Raw genomic sequence first — 16,355 nt, 5'->3', positions numbered from 1 at the left:
CACTACAGAAATGTGACTTACACTTAAAAAGGGCAGGGAGGTTAGAGGGGTAAGTAGAGGACATACAATCTCGGAGGATCAAGTGTGATTATCTGTTGTCTACTCAGTTAGACACCTGGTGGTGAGACTCTCTTGAAAACTCATCAGGTGTCTGTCCATATTTGCTGCTGAGCAGAAAAACTAGCTCTGGGTCATGGCCAGCTCCATGAGGGCACCTCGTGAGCCCCAGAGCTCTACAAGCAATGTGGTATTCAGCAGGCCATGCCAAGGGGACCACATCTGTTTTGAATTGGGGACGTCTTCACACCAAAGGAGTGCAAGAGATAGCCAAAGACACAAGCAGCCAGCACTCCTATAAAATCACCAGGACTTCGATTTTTATCTTTCTCTCATCAAAAGAGCAGAGAGGTTAACTTCTCCAATTGACAGATGTGTAAAAGCCTAGTGCAAAAAGAAGCCTGACATGCTTTATGAAACTCCATGGCAGAAGAATGTTTTCATCCCTACCATGTGAAAAAGTTATGTTTAAATGACTTCCACATGGGGGATTCGGGTTACTCCATATGAGACCCTGGCTTTTGTCTTCTACATGCTTTTGCTCTCCAAATTAGATTTGTTCATTTGCTTAAAATTGTGTGTGTGTGTGTGTGTGTGTGTGTTTGAATTCTATAATAATAGGCTCCTTTTGGTCCCAATACAATGGAACTTTTGATCAGTAACTCAAACTCAGGAAAAAGTAAGTTTCACCAGAACAGAACATCCAGGGATCTGATTTGACCTGACAAGTTCTGAGACTGCACTTATTTAAATATTTTGTAAGTTTTTGCCTGATGTTAAGGAGCAGGGACATGAGAGAGACAGAAAAAAGATACTAGATAATACTACCATGACTTATAATGCCTGTTCTTTGGGCCACAATGAACTTTCTTTTTGACTTAATACATAGATTGAGTTTGTGGTATCTTTACTATTAAGTAAAAAGGGAAAAAAATCAAAACTGCCTGTCAGATCCTAATATGTCTTTAAATTATGCATAAATAAATAGTAGAAATCAGTGAAAAAAGTAAAGAAGCTGTGAAAACACTATTCTAATGTTAATTGAATACCAGGCATATGTACTAATTTTAGCTCCAAAATAGGTATCAACCTCCTTTTTCAGAGGAGGTCCCTGGCCAGCGACTTTAAATAATTTTTCCAAGCTTATGCAGATAATAAGTGATGGAGGAAGGTTCAAATTATGACCTCATTTCAAAGTCCACTTTCTTAGGTTCCATCATGTCTTAGAGATACCTGATTCCTAGGATCATAATGCATGATGTTTTAAAAACACACCCCCAAATTCTTTGACACTTCTGTCAGAAGGAGGGGTCCTTGTTCCCTCCCCTTGAATGTGCCCCTACCTCAGTGATGCATTTGTAACCAACAGACTACAGTGGAAATGATGGTCCATGGCTTACAAGAGTAGGCCAAAGAAGATCCTGTGGCTCCACCCAGTTCTTACGGCCTGCTCACAACTCCAATATGACCATGCTGAAACGGACACAGGGAGATGTCCTGATTGATGGTCCAGCTGAGCACTAAGCCAGTAGCCAAAGTCCACTGCCAGTCATATGACTGAGCCATCTTAAATGTTCAATCCAGCTGAGCTTTCAGATGACTGCAACCCTAGGGGACAACTAATTTCAACCACATAAGAGATCCTATGAAAGAGTAGCCTAGTCGAGCCTTTTCTAAATTCATGAACCATAAAATCATTAGCAAAATAAAGCAATTGCTATTTTATGCTACTGAATTTTGGGATAATTATTACACAGCAACAACAATTAAAACACAAAATTCAGAAACAGGCAATGAAGCATCAGCAGGAGATATGGAGAATAGTTCCTTTGGGTCTTTATTGGTCCATAAGCAGGACTCAAGTATAGCACAGGGGATATGAGCATGGACATTAGAGCCAGACAAACCTGGGTGTATCCCAACATGGCCACTTACTAGGTTTAGTGTGGCTAAAGGTGCTTAAATTTTCTCAGACTCGTCTCTGTAATGAAGGTAATAAGAGTGTATTAGAGAATTAGTCTGGTTCTCTGCTCCAAAGAAACAGAACCAATAGTGTATATAGCTATATATACATGTATATACACACACATATATGTAACTAATATATAACTCTAGTTATATGTGATTTTATTATAAGGAAGAGATTTATTATAAGAAATTGGCTCATGCAGTTATAGAGACTGAGAAGTCCTAACATCTGCAGTTGGCAAGCTGGAGACATGAAAGAGCCAAAGGTATGGTTTTAGTTCCCGGCCAAGTCTGAAGGTCTGAGAATAGGAGAGCCAATGGTGTAAGTTCCAGTCTGAAAGCTGACAGGCTCCACCACACTCATGGTCTATTGTTTCAGTTTGAGTCTGAAGGCAGAAAAAGACCAATACCAATGTTCCAGCTCGAGTAGTCAGGCAGGAGAAATTTCATCTTATAGTGCTACCCTTTCTGTTCTGTTTGGGCTTCCAATTGATTGGATGAGGGCACTCACATTAAGGAGAGCAGTCTATGGATCCAAATATTAATCTCATCTAAAAACACCCTCACGGATACACCCAGAGTAATGTTTGACCAAAGTCTCAGCTCCCCACAGCCAAGTAAAGTTGACAAATAAAATTAACCATCACAAGTCCACCCTTTGTTACTGGGCACCCATGTGCATCTCCTTAAATGATACTTAATCTCCAAATATAGATAATAACAAGGTCATAATTCCACTTAACATGATGCAACTATCCTGCGTACAACTGAAAGTACCCTAACTCCTTCTCCAGAAAAGGAGATAAAGTTCTTGAATGATGTTTACTCTTCTTCTTGATATCCCATGATTTAAATACTATGATTTAAAATTAACAATGTTTAAATATTATGATATAAAGTCAATACATCTTAAGTTACATGATAAGGAATAAGAGGGAAGAAAACAAAGATACATAAAATACACTTATTTTATATTCATATTCACACAAACATTTGTAACAAAATAAGTGAGAAATACTCAGACAGCTGCAGTCCTCATTTCTGTAATTAGTCACTTGGTAACTTTTTTATGACTACCTTCTTGTACTACCCACTGTGTATTCCCTTTGTTTTCTGAAAACATCTCAGTTGCTTCTTTACCTGGTCAGGGGGCCCAGACTTTCATTTCAGAAAGGTCTGGGGCTACTGGTGGTCCTGCTTGGATTGGGTGTCACACTTTTCCACTGACTTTAATCACAGGGTTGTTAATACTAATAGACATATTAAGAGATAGCTTGTATTTCAGACATAATCCTTATCTTTGTTGTGGAGAAGTAGTCCAATCTCCCCTTAGTAATTAGAAATCAATTAACCCAGCCAACACAGTAATTCCCTTCATTGCTTGTTGGTTCTAAAGCATGAGACGCCCAAAATGGCCTACAGGCAGTCTTAACCTTGGGTTCAATGGAATCACTCTTATGTTTCCTGGTGGAAGCATTCCTTCCTTTGGATCTAAGACCAGCAGAGCATAAGGTCATGGCAATAGGAAGCAAAAATTTTACTTGTGGGTCACTAGAGGATAAGAGTGAGTAGTGCCACTCACCTCTGATTCCTGGACCTGTGAATCCTGTCTATCAGAGAAACAGCACCATATAATGGATCCCGATGCAGAGCATATACAGCATTCTGAAGAACCTTGCTGTAGTCCAGCTAGGTGGCACCGTACCTGAGTCTTCAAAGGGCCATTTCACCATTTTATTAAGCCACCTGCTTCAGAATGGTGGAGACGTGCTAAGGCCTGTAAATTCTATGAGCATGGGCCCATTGCCACACTTTATTTACTATGAAGTTCCTTAATCAAAAGCAATGCTGAGAGGGCACCTGGGTGGTTCAGTTGGTTGGGCCACTTTCTTCGGCTCAGGTTATGATCCTGGAGTTCTGGGATCCAGTCCCGCATAGGGCTTCCTGCTCAGCGGGGAGTCTGCTTCTCCCTCTGACCCTCCCCCCTCTCATGCTCTCTCTATCTCATTCTGTCTCTCAAATAAATAAATAAAATATTTTAAAAAAAATTAAAAAAGCAATGCTGAGAAAAAAAAAACTTTAAAAAAGAAGTAATGCTGTGTAGAATACCATAATGGTGGGTAAGGCATTCTGTAAATCTACATATGGAAGAAACATTGCTTGTCGGGAAGGCAAATTTGTATCCAGAATATATTCCAGTAAGAGCAAAATGCCATCCTTTACATGATGGATGTGGTCCAGTGTAATCAACCTGGCACCGGGTTGCTGGCTGAGTACCTTGGGAAATAATGTCATAATGTCCTATCCAGGATTTGGTATTGGTCTTCGCTGCTGGCAGGTTGAGCACTCAGCAACAGCTCTAGCTAGGTTGGTTTTGGTGAGTGGAAGTTCATGCTGCTGATTCCATGCATCATCTCCATCTCTGCCACCATCACCTTTATGTTCATGAACTTTTTGGGCTGTAACAGGAGTATCTTGGGAAAGAAGCTGACTGGTATCTACACAAGTAATTTTATTCACTTGATTATTAAAATACTTCTCTGTTGGGACACCTGGGTGGCTCAGTCATTAAGCGTCTGCCTTCGGCTCAGGTCATGATCCCAGGGTCCTGGGATGGAGCCCCATATCAGGCTCCTTGCTCCATGGGAAGCCTGCTTCTCCCTCTCCCACTCCCCCTGCTTGTGTTCCCTCTCTTGTTGTGTCTCTCTCTGTCAAATAAATAAATAAAATCTTTAAAAAAATAAAATAAAATAAATAAAATACTTCTCTGTTGAGGTCACCTCTTGATGAGCATTCACATGCAAAAATATCTTCATTTTTTTCCCATTCTGAGAGAACTATCTACATACTTCTTCCCCAAATTTCCTTATCATGTTATCCTTATCACCAATTTTCCAATCATGCTCCTCCCAGATCCTTGACCATGCCAAACCATTGGCCACAGCCCATGAAGTTGTATATAATCACACATCTGACTATTTCTCCGTCCAAGAAAAGTGACCAATAAGGTTCACTGCTATAGTTCCGCCCACGGGGAGACTCTCCCTTCACATCTGTCCATCAGGGATGTCCGAGGAGGGGATTGTAGTGCTGCAGATGTCCACTTTTTGGTGTTGCCTGCATATCAAGCATAACTATCTGTAAACCAGGCTCACGTCTTTTCTTCCTCTGTCAAATGATCTTAGGGAATGTCCCATGAAGCCCTAAGTGTGGGAGAGAGAAATTAGTGCAATAATAGTGGGGACTAGGGCATTTGGGCCACTTCTTCATGTACCATACGTGTACCTTAAATGCACCCCCTGGCACCATTTCCTATATACCACCTCCATTTGATGATGTGGTGCTGTTGTGCTGCTAGGTCAGATAACACCCAGTTCATTATAGACAGCCCAGGTTACATGGAAACTTGGTGACCCACGGTCAAGCACTGAGTCTCCATTAAGGCCTGTAGCAGGCCAAGAGCTGTTCTCAAAAGGACAGTAGTTATCTGCAGAAGATGGTAGTGCTTTGCTCCAAGAACCTAAAGGCCTTTGCTGTGACTCACCTTAGGGGCCTGCCAAAGGCTCCAATAGCACCCCTATTCCACTGACACATCAAATGCCATTGGAACTGCTAGATGATATGTCCCAAGTGTCAGAATGGTTTGCCTGGCAGCCTGGACCTATTATAAGCATTCTCTTGTTCTGGGCCCCACTTAAAACTAGCAGCTTTTTGGGTTACTCAGTAAATGGGGTTTGAATAAAACGCCCAAGTGAGGAATTAAGTGTCCTCCAAAAACCAAAGGAGCCCACTAAACATTGTGCCTCTTTCTTGGATATAGGAGGAGCCAGATGCTACAACTATTCTTTCCCTTAGAAGGCATATCTTGACATGCCCCACAGCACTGGACCCCTAGCAATTTCACTGATGAAAGCTTCCAAATTTTTGTCATATTTATTTCCCACCCTTTGATATGCAGATGTATTACCAATAATTCAAGAGTAATTGCTACTTCCTGCTTATTAGGTCTTATAATATCATCAATATAATGGGTCAGTGTGATTTCTTGTGGAAGGAAAAGACAATCAGTATTCCTTTGAGCTAATTTATGACTTAGATCTTGAGAATTAATATACTTCTGAAATAGGAAAACGATGGGAGTATTGTTGGCCACAGCAGTTGAAAGCAAACTGCTTCTGGTGGCCCTTATAGACAAGGATGAACAAAAAAAGGCATTTTTCAGATCAATAGTTGCATACTACATACCAGAGGATGTGTTAATTTGCTCAAACAATGTAACCACATCTGGAACAGCTGAAATTGTAATCACCACCTGGTTAAGCTTATGACAACTCATTGTCATTCCCCAAGATCCAGATGTCTTCTGCATAGACCAAAGGGGCAAGTTGAAAAGGGACATAGTGAGAATCACTACCTCTGCATCTTTCTAGTCCCTGGTGGTGGCAATAATCTCTGCAGTCCCTCCAAGAATGCAGTATTGTTTTTGTTTTGCTCTTTTCCTAGGTAGAGATAGTTCTAGTAGTTTTCACTTGGCCTTTCCCATAATAGTCTTCACTCCACAGGTCGGGGAACCATGTGTTGACCCTGGCAGCTGCTAAGTATGGCTCTTCCAATTGTGCATTCCAGAATTGGGGAAATTACCACAGGACATGTTCCCACTGGGCCCATTGTGAAACAAACTTCAGCTAAAACTCCATTGATCATCTGATCTCCAGAAACCCTTACTCTGACTGGTGGGTCACAGTGATATTTTGGGCGTCCTGGAATTAGTATCAGTTCAGAGCCAGTATCCAGCAATCCCTGAAAATTCTGATTGTCTTTAGCCAATGGACAGTTGCCCTGGTAAAAGGCCATAGGTCCCTTTGGAGAAGTCTGGGAGAAAGATTAACAGGATAAATTTTGGCAGTATACTGGGATCCTTCCTCAAGGGGACCCAGCTTCCCCTTCATTCAAGAGGTTCTGGTTTTATAAACTGACTCAAGTCTGGGAACTGATTGAGGGGCTGTGACTTTCTGTTTTTATGACTCAAGTTAGACTTTCGTTCATTGAGCTAAAATATTTTTGCTTATAAAGATCGAGTAAGAATTTAGTAGTCTTCCTAACTATTTCACTTTTAGGAACGCCATGATTAACTAGCCAGAACCATAGGTCTGCACGAGTCAGAGTATTCTTTTTTTTTTTTTTTAAAGATTTTATTTATTTATTTGACAGAGCGAGAGACAGCTAGAGAGGGAACACAACCAGGGGGAGTGGGAGAGGGAGAAGCAGGCTTCCCGCTGAGCAGGGAGCCCGATGCAGGGCTCGATCCCAGCACCCTGGGATCATGACCTGAGCCGAAGGCAGACACTTAACAACTGAGCCACCCAGGCGCCCCGAGTCAGAGTGTTCTGATTGCTGCTTTGCTTCTGTTGTTCATTATGGTAACCACGTCCATCTTGCCTTTGATGGGTGAGTACTGCCACTTGACCCCCCACTACTGTGGGATTCAATTACTCCTGTTGCATTTACATTCCCCAATTCAGTGACTGCAATTCCCACTGTAAGATCTGACCTACAGATAAGAGTGAGCACAGAGCTCTTTAAGGATGCCCTGGTCTAGATTAAAGTGAGGATTCATACAAATTTTAAAACCTGAATCACATAAATTGATTTAGTTTCTCAAAGTGGTTAAGGTAAACTTACTTGTGCCTCCTCCTAACAAGAATGACATCATAGATTTGATAATGAAACATATGTGCTAATGGGTAGATTTCTAAGCATGTCTGGTTTTAACAGTGAGAGCATTGATTAGGAACATGCACACAGACATCCTTATTATAGCTTTTAGAGCCTTCATTTTAAAGCTTTGCCCCAGCATTTAGGCACATAGGTTGTTCTGTGTTGTCATAGCCTTACTCACATGATTCTTTTTCAGCTTTAAATTGTGCACAGTTCTAGTCATTTCAGGCCACAGTAATAGTACTATAGACTGGGTGACTTATTAATGACAGACATTTATTTCTCACATTTTTGGAGACTGGAAATCCAAGATCAAGGTGTCTGCATGTTTAGGTTCTGGTGAGGACTTGTTTGTAGGTTGCAGACTGCTAAGCTCTCCTTGTACCCTCACATCGTGAAGGAGGAAGAGAGAGCTATTTGGGGTCCCTTTTAAAAGGGCACTAATCCCATTCATGAGGGCTTCACCCTTTTGACCTAACTACTTCTGCAAATTACCACCTCTTAATACTATCACACCGGAAGTTAGGATGCCAAAGTATCAATTTTGGGGAGACACAAACTTCCAGTCCATCACATGCACTGAAGCCATAATGCACATATCATGAATGTACAGCTCACTGAATCTTACAGACAGATCAAAAAATGCTCATGTGATTCTAATAATTACTTTCCTACTGCCTCAAGAATATAGATTCTTAACCCCTAGAATCAAAGCAAACAGCCACTCTGTAGTAAAGAGCACAGGATCTAGGTTAGATTATCAGGGTTCACCTGTCAGCTCTACCATTGGCTAACCCCCTCTGTGAATGACTTTTCTCATCTATAAAACTGGCACAATAATATGCCTTCCTCATAGATATATTAAATGAGTTAATACATGTAAAGAGCTTAGAAAGTGCCTGGCCCATAATAAACTCTCAATAAATATAAGCCATTTTTATTGCTTATTTCATTTCCCCTTATAGTACCCATTACCCACCAGATGGTGCCTGAGGTGAAGTGCTTGCTGAATGAATAGGAAGGAAAAATAAGAGACCTTTACCTGACAGAATATAATGTTTCAATGAAGTTACACCATGCAGAGAAAGCAATGTGTCCTGTTTATATGCAAGACAAACAAGGAGCTGGACTTCGACTTCAAGCTGTGTGAATAGAAGATGCCATTGCTTCTGTGACCCACATTCACAGTGAATAACAAGACCAGAGAGCAACAGCTTTTAGGAGCCCAACAGGAATTGTCACCTAAGACTCGCTGTTGGACTAAACAGCCACTCCATTCTTTTCTTCTCCACAGCTGTTCCTTACACATTTCAACCGTTTGGCAATACGACTCTCCTGAGATTGAGAAACAGTGTGTCAGATTCCATTGATCCTTAACATAACAGAGGAGTGGTGGCCACAGTATACTAGAAAGGGTGCTTTCATTGATCTGGAGCACTCTGTGTCCATCACAGGGAAGAATCTTCCCACAACCAAAGTGCTAGAGGACTGATGGCCAAGTAAAATCTTGAGTGAGTTGGGGTCACCCACATAGCCAGAGAGTCTTAATTTACTGAAAGAGTAAAGCTCACAAACAAGACCATCACTAAAAAAATTGCCAGAAAGAATACCAACTTTTCTGCTTCGTTTGTTAAGTGTACAAAACACTCAATGCTAATTCTCTCATTGATTTAAGTAAATCAGAACTTCTTCCAGGCTAAACAGAAAAATCTATAAGTTACTGAGCTATTTTTAACTAGAAATGTTCCCTTTTGAAATCTCTGGAGTTAAGAATCCAATAGACAAGAGTTATTAAACAAGGATCATGTGACTTATGAAGTACATGCAAAGGATAATTTGCTGATGTGTTGACATTACGGGGGTACTATACCCAGCCGGAAGTTCTTCTGTGTACTTTGTTATTATTTAAAGATTATTCAAGAATTAGTCTTTTCATGTATAAATTAGATGGATGAGCACTTAAGAAATTCTGCAATTTTTTTTCATTTTCATACTCCATTAAGCCACCAAGCTGTTTCAGAAAAACAAGCAAACAAAATATTTAATAGGCTAGTTTTTCAGTTCTCTCACTAAACAGGTGTTCATTCTGTGAGATCATAAAATTGAAATCATGATATATATATTACATCATTATTTAGCATTGAATGCTGGCCAGAGGGCACTGCAGAGATTCATACAGTTGTTGGTGCACATGTGATAGAAATTAGGACAAGAATGAGAAAAATCTTAGAACTGAGTGCAAATGCTCTTGAATTTTAACACTGTTAATTATTTCTTCCAGTAGATGGGTTCTCAACTCTTTGAAGCTCAGACTAGATAGTCATGTTCTTGTTTACTGAACCTAGTGCATTTGCCACATTTAGACAGTCCCTTCTCAATGGCAAACTACCTCATTTTCTGGCAGAAAGCAAAGCATAAGAATTGAAGCAATAGACTTTACATAAAGTACACTCTGTACTTCCTCCCTAGGGTAAGAATAGTTTCCATCCCAGACACACTCCAAAACCTTTCATGATTCTGACGACAGTAGCAGTAAAAAATTATTTCACATGTACCAAAATGTGCAACCATAAGTCTCAAGTTTCTTTTCACAGCTTTGAAAAATCTTAATTTACCAATTGAGAAATTTACTTAGTGGGAGTATTTGGGAACTAAGAAAGTACACTTGGATGTGCTTTCATTCTCTCAGACTAAATTCATTTCTAGAAGGGCCACTGCATTATGTGGGATAGTAGGTGAAAAAAAGAGTATTGGTAATGGACTCTCTTGAATTTGTAAAAAAAGAAAAAAAGGAAAAAATTGTGTGTGTGTGTGTGTGTGTGTGAGAGAGAGAGAGAGAGAGATGTAAGCTTATAAGAAATGAAGTAGATTTGGAGTTACACACTTTTTCACCCTCACTTGCATATATGATAATTGTCTAAAAAGAAAAAAAAAGATGAAACAAGCAACTGATAAACATTTTCACAATAAGGGAAATAATAATATAGATTTAAAAATAAAGAAGTCAGTTAGGTGCTAGACTCATTCATTTACATTTCTTTTATGTAATTCTTAGAATAAACTGAGTTTAAAAACCAGGAAACCAGCGCTGTCATCAGCTCAGTAATTAAGACTCACAGTCTCGCAGTGAGAAAGTGAAAGCACAAGTTTGAAATACATACATTTGTAAACTCTGGTCGCAGAGTCTGAGCTGGGAAAAGAAGAGAAGAGGTGTACACGCTGGTAAGGTGGCTATGTTGGCCCGGTAGCAGGTTAACTACATCCTCACAGAGAGGTACACTCACGGTGGTTACTGCTTACCTAGAGAGAACTCGGCTGGCTTTGTCCTGGCATGAGGAGAGCGAGGCTAGGATTTCAACCTGAGGGATTGCGGCGTGAGAAGGGGTTTGATGATCTCTATATCTCTGTCAGCACAGAAAGACCACAGGTGGGGAAGCGGTTAAGGCAATCCTTAATAATACTGCCCAGTTTCATGTGTTTACTAATTTCCAATTTCTCCTCAAATTTAAATTATCCTTCTTTATCATCCACATCAGTCATGATGAAAAACCAGGGCAGATTCCCAGGATTCTCTGTACTTGCACTTCTCTTGGTTTTGAAGTAAAGGCTAGACTAAAGTGGGGGCGGGTCCATACCTCATTTCCCTCTCTCTCTCTGGTATCTCTAGTACAGGGGGCCTTAACACAGTCAGCTTGAAAACAGTGTAAGAGCCAAAAAAGCATAACTATAAGGCATATCAGCCAGATATTAACATATTTCTACTTGATGCTCTTTTTAGAAACCTTATTTTATTTTATTTAGTTCCATCTGTTAGTGTGAAGATAATCTTGAATTTAGAATTTTCCCTTGAACTCAAAAGCCTTCTGTGGTTGAGTTGAATATCTTAAGGTCTCTTTTTGGGGCACCTGGGTGGCTCAGTTGGTTGAGTGACTGCCTTCGGCTCAGGTCATGATCCTGGAGTCCCAGGATCAAGTCCTGCATCAGGCTCCTTGCTCGGTGGGGAGTCTGCTTCTCTCTCCCCCCTTGTACACTCTCTCTCTCGAATAATAAAAGAATAAAATCTTTAAAAAAAATCTCTTTTTGACCACTGAGTTGCCATTAAGCAGGTGTTTGTTTTGTGCCTAATTACTTGGAAAAGAAAAATGGATCTCCTAGCTTCACCCAGGCCATCCCATTGGTCACATCTTTAGAGACAGACAGTTATCAAAATGTCCTCTGACACATCTGCCTCATGCCTCATCTCAACCAAATCAGCACTGTTGAAAATTCAACTTTTATCAAAGAAACATACACAAAATGATTACATTATTTTAACTGTTGTATGAAATATATAAAATATGTAAAAAAGAAAACATTATTAAAAAAATAAATAAATAAAAAAGAGAAAACATTTAATTAGCCAATAAGCATTTATTCCATACTTCTCACACACCAGGAACTATGTTATGCTAATAGAATCTAAAATGCTTCTAAAGAGAAAATACATATAAAGGGAAATATTACAAAACAAGGAGCTAAAAATATTTGTTAACTTAGTATTTACTGAGCCTGTACTATATATCTTAGGCACTATTCTGGGAGATAGCAGAAAACAATGGATAAAGTCCCTCTCCACATGGAGTTTACACTATAAGAGAAGAGAAAGACTGTAAACAAAAGGATAAAGCACACTATAGTATTAGATAGAGTTCCAAGTCATGATGAAATATCTATAAATGAGGGCAAATGAATAAAAATGGATAGGAAGATCTCTGTTAGAGCTTACATGGAAGTCTTTACTATAATTTTGATTTCAATTAAAAACCAATTTTGAAGGCACCTGGGTGGTTCAGTTGGTTAAGCATCTGCCTTTGTCTCAGGTCATGATCTTGGGGTCTGGGATCAAACCCTTCCTCAGGCTCCCTGCTCAGTGAGGAGTCTGCTTCTCCCTCTCCTTCTGCCCCTTCCCCCACCCATGGGCACATACTCGCTCTCTCTCAAATAAATAAATAAAATCTTTTAAAATCAATTTTGCATTAAGTTTTAATAGAGATATTAAATTGTAATGGAGGTCTGAATGAAGTACTATGAGCAAACAAATAAGGACGTTTCTATATTGGCCTGGGAGAAATACAAGAGGCTTTGTTGAAGAAGGGACAGATAATAACAGTAACAAGTGAAGAAGGGAAATTGAACCAACAGAGAATGAGTAGGCCAACACTTAATATGGTAAAAAGAACTACTTTCCTTAAATCCAAAGGTGCATCAAATACAGTTTGAGAAAACTTCCAATTATGACAGCTTAGCATTGGTAGGAAGAGATGAGAGATTGGTCAACACAAAAAGTTAGGCATCTTTTATTGAAGAAGTAGATGTCACCAAGGTGCAGTATGAAATGCTGATTAGGTAGTATTTTCTAGTGGGTTTGTTACTTCTTTCAAGCTAAAGCTGAGTCCTCAGTGACAGTGTCTTTCCCAGGACTTCCTCCCGTGGACGTGGAGGAAGTCTCCTCTGTACTTGTAAGAACTGCAGTTGCACCATTTAAGAATTTTAAAGTTGGGGGGTGCCTGGGTGGCACAGTTGGTTGAGTGTCCAACTCTCAGTTTCGGTTCAGGTCATGATCTCAGGGTCCTGGGATTGAGCCCTGCATTGGGCTCTGCGCTCAGTGTGGAGTCTGCTTGAGATTCTCTCTCTTTTTCTCCCTCTGACCCTCCCGCATGTGCTATCTATCTCTCTCTCTCTCTCTAAAATAAATAAAATCTTTAAAAAAAAAGAATTTGAAATTAGGGCTCCTCAAAGTGTGTACATGAACTGTCTCCATAAGTACTGCTCCAGATTCTTATTAAAATGCAAATTTCTGTGTCTCACTTCAGACTAATGAATCAGAATTTCTGAGGGAAACCTGAAAGTCTAAATTTTCAACAGACCTGAAGATGAGGAAGAACCAATCTTAAGAAGAAGAGAGAGCTTTCCAGGTAGAATGATCTACAAAGGTTCCAAGTTGACAGATTCTGAGGATTAGAAAGGTCATTATGGCTAAATTATAGTTATCAAAGGGAGGGTGATGGAAGATAAGGTTAAGAAAATAGGATGAACAAATCAGCAGTGTCTTCTAAGCCATGGCATAGAATTTGGGGATTTTTTTTGAAGGAGGATGGGAAATCCTTGGTAGATTCTAAATACAAAAGGGTCATATTCAAAGATAAAGCCACCAGTGGAATTTCTAAAGGGAAAGGTTTTCAGAGACCACCAAATCTTACATCTTCATTGATTATTTTCTTCATGCTTGTGTTTGTGAAGGATATGGATAAGCGATATTTAATTCATGGCCTTTTTTTGGTTAACACAAACATTTCTTTTAGATGACATCTCTTTATAACTGTACATTCCAACAAAAGAATACAAAACTGCCATGTTTTATTTTAATTCCAGTGTTATGTTAGTTTCAGGTGTACCATACAGTGATTCAATAATTCCATACGTCACCTGGTACTCACCACAAGTGCATCCTTAATCCCCATCACCTATTTAACCCATCCCCTCCTTTAACCATCAGTTTGTTCTCTATAATTAACAGTCTGTTTCTTGGTTTGTCTCTTCTGTTTTCTTCCCTTTGCTCATTTGTTTTGTTGCTTGAATTCCACACATGAGTGAAATCATATGGTATTTGTCTTTCTTGGACTGACTTATTTCACTAAGCATTATACTTTCTAGCTCTATATGTCCTTGCAAATGGCAAGATTTCATTCTTTTTATGGCTGAATAATATTCCATTTTATATATATATATGAAATATATATATAAATATTCCATTTATATATATATGGAATATATATATAAATATTCCATTTATATATATATATACACATATATGTGTGTGGATATATATATGTATATATATGTCACATCATTTTTATCTGTTCATCAATCGATGGACCCTTGGGCTACTTCCATATCTTGGCTATTGTAAATAACACTGCTATAAACATAGGAATGCATGTATCCCTTCGATTTAGTGTTCTTGTATTCTTTGGATAAATACCCAGTAGTGCAATTGCTGATAGTAGGGTAGTTCTATTTTTAAATTTTTGAGGAAACTCCACACTCTTTTCCACAGTGGCTTCACCAGTTTACATTCCCACCAACAATGAACAAGGGTCCCTTTTTCTCCACATTCTCACCAACACTTATTGTTCCTTATGTTGTTGATTTTAGCCATTCTAACAGGTGTGAGGTGATAACTTATTGTAGTTTTGATTTGCATTTCCTTGATAGTAAGTGATGATGAACATTTTTTCATGTGTCTGTTGGCCAACTGAATGTCTTCTTTGAGAACTATCTGTTCATGTCTTCTGCCCACTTTTTAATTAGATTGTTTTTTGGGTATTGACTTTTATAAGGTCTTTATATATTTTGGATACTAACCCTTTATTGATATGTCATTTGCAAATATCTTCTCCCATTCCAAAGGTTGCCTTTAGTTTTGTTGATTGTATCTTTTGCTGTCCAGAACCTTTTTATTCTGATGTAGTCCCAATAGTTTATTTTTGCTTTTGTTTCCCTTGTCTCAGGAGATATATCTAGAAAAAAGTTGTGAGGACTGATATCAAAGAAGTTACTGCCTATGTTCTAGGATTTTTGTGGTTTTGGGTCTCACATTTAGGTCTTTAATCCATTTTGGACTTCTTTTTGTGTATGGCATAAGAAAGTGGTTCAGTTTCTTTCTTTTGGACATTGCTGTCCCCTTTTCCCTACACTATTTGTTGAAGAGACTGTCCTTTTCCCTTTGGATATTCCTTCCTGTTTTGTTAAAGTTAATTGATCATCTAGTTGTGGGTTTATTTTCTGAGTTTTCTATTCTGTTCCATTGATCTATGTATCTGTTTTTGTGCCAGTACTATATTCTTTAGATCACTACAGCTTTGTAATATAACTTGAAGTCTGGAATTGTGATGCCTCCAGCTTTTCTTTTCTTTTTCAAGATTGCTTTGTCTACTCTGGGTCTTTTGTGGTTCCACACATATTATAGAATTATTTGTTCTAGTTCTGTGAAAAATGCTGGTGGTATTTTTATAGGAATTGCTTTGGGTAGTATGGACATTTTAATAATATTTGTTCTTCCAACCCATGAGCCTGGAATGTTTTTACATTTCTTTGTGTCATCCTCAATTTCTTTCATCAGCGTTTTATAGTTTTCAGAGTACAGGTCTTTCACCTCTTTAGTTAGGTTTATTCCTAAGTATCTTATTATTATTTTGGTGCAATTTTAAATGGTATTGTTTTCTTAATTTCTTTAACTGCTGCTTCATTATTGGTGTATAGAAATGCAACAGATTTCTGTACATTGGTTTTTGTATCCTACAACTTTACTGAATTCATTTATGAGTTCTAGCAGTTTTTTGGTGGAGTCTTTCAGGTTTTCTGTATATAGTATCATGTCATCTGCAAACAGTGAAAGTTTGACTTCCTCCTTGCCAATTTGGATGCTGTTTATTTCTTTTTGTTGCCTAATTGGTGCAGCCAGGATCTCCAGCATTATGTTTAATGGAAATCATGAGATTGGACATCCTTGTTCTGTTCATGACCTTAGGGGAAAGCTCTCAGTTTTTCCCCATTGAGTATGATGTTCCCCG

At 39.0% G+C, this 16,355-nt stretch overlaps 2 pseudogenes; both read right to left on the bottom strand.

Annotated features, from left to right (window-relative positions):
- Positions 1-3,076: 3,076 nt before the first annotated feature.
- LOC123852068 (uncharacterized) lies at positions 3,077-4,320 on the bottom strand (annotated as a pseudogene).
- A 6-nt stretch (positions 4,321-4,326) lies between these two features.
- LOC135361452 (uncharacterized) lies at positions 4,327-6,974 on the bottom strand (annotated as a pseudogene).
- Between the last annotated feature and the right edge of the window lie 9,381 nt (positions 6,975-16,355).

The sequence above is a fragment of the Mirounga angustirostris genome, unplaced genomic scaffold (assembly GCF_029215605.1).
Source record: "Mirounga angustirostris isolate CCGP_5_RB_7025 unplaced genomic scaffold, mMirAng1.0.hap1 SCAF_10, whole genome shotgun sequence".
NCBI classification, from domain to species: Eukaryota; Metazoa; Chordata; class Mammalia; order Carnivora; family Phocidae; genus Mirounga; species Mirounga angustirostris.
Note: the sequence above shows the minus strand (reverse complement) of the source record. Positions and strands in the feature narration are given on the sequence as shown.